This window comes from Penaeus monodon, chromosome 31, assembly GCF_015228065.2.
Source record: "Penaeus monodon isolate SGIC_2016 chromosome 31, NSTDA_Pmon_1, whole genome shotgun sequence".
Taxonomy (NCBI): domain Eukaryota; kingdom Metazoa; phylum Arthropoda; class Malacostraca; order Decapoda; family Penaeidae; genus Penaeus; species Penaeus monodon.
The window spans coordinates 12,035,139-12,035,355 of NC_051416.1; positions in this window are offsets into that span (position 1 = coordinate 12,035,139).

Sequence of the window (217 nt, forward strand, 5' to 3'; positions counted from 1 at the left end):
TCACTCTCATATTTATTATTATTTTCGTACATATACAAATTATTTTTTATGTCTACAGTGAAAGTAGTTTAATTTTCGGTCAAGCTTCTTCAGAAAATATAGGAAAGGCAAATACTTTCGCATAGTAAAAATGAAGAAAAAAGTTTTTATTAAATGCGTTTGAGGCCAAAAAATATTGGAAAATTATCTTTCAGAATTCTCTAACTTTCAGCCATAT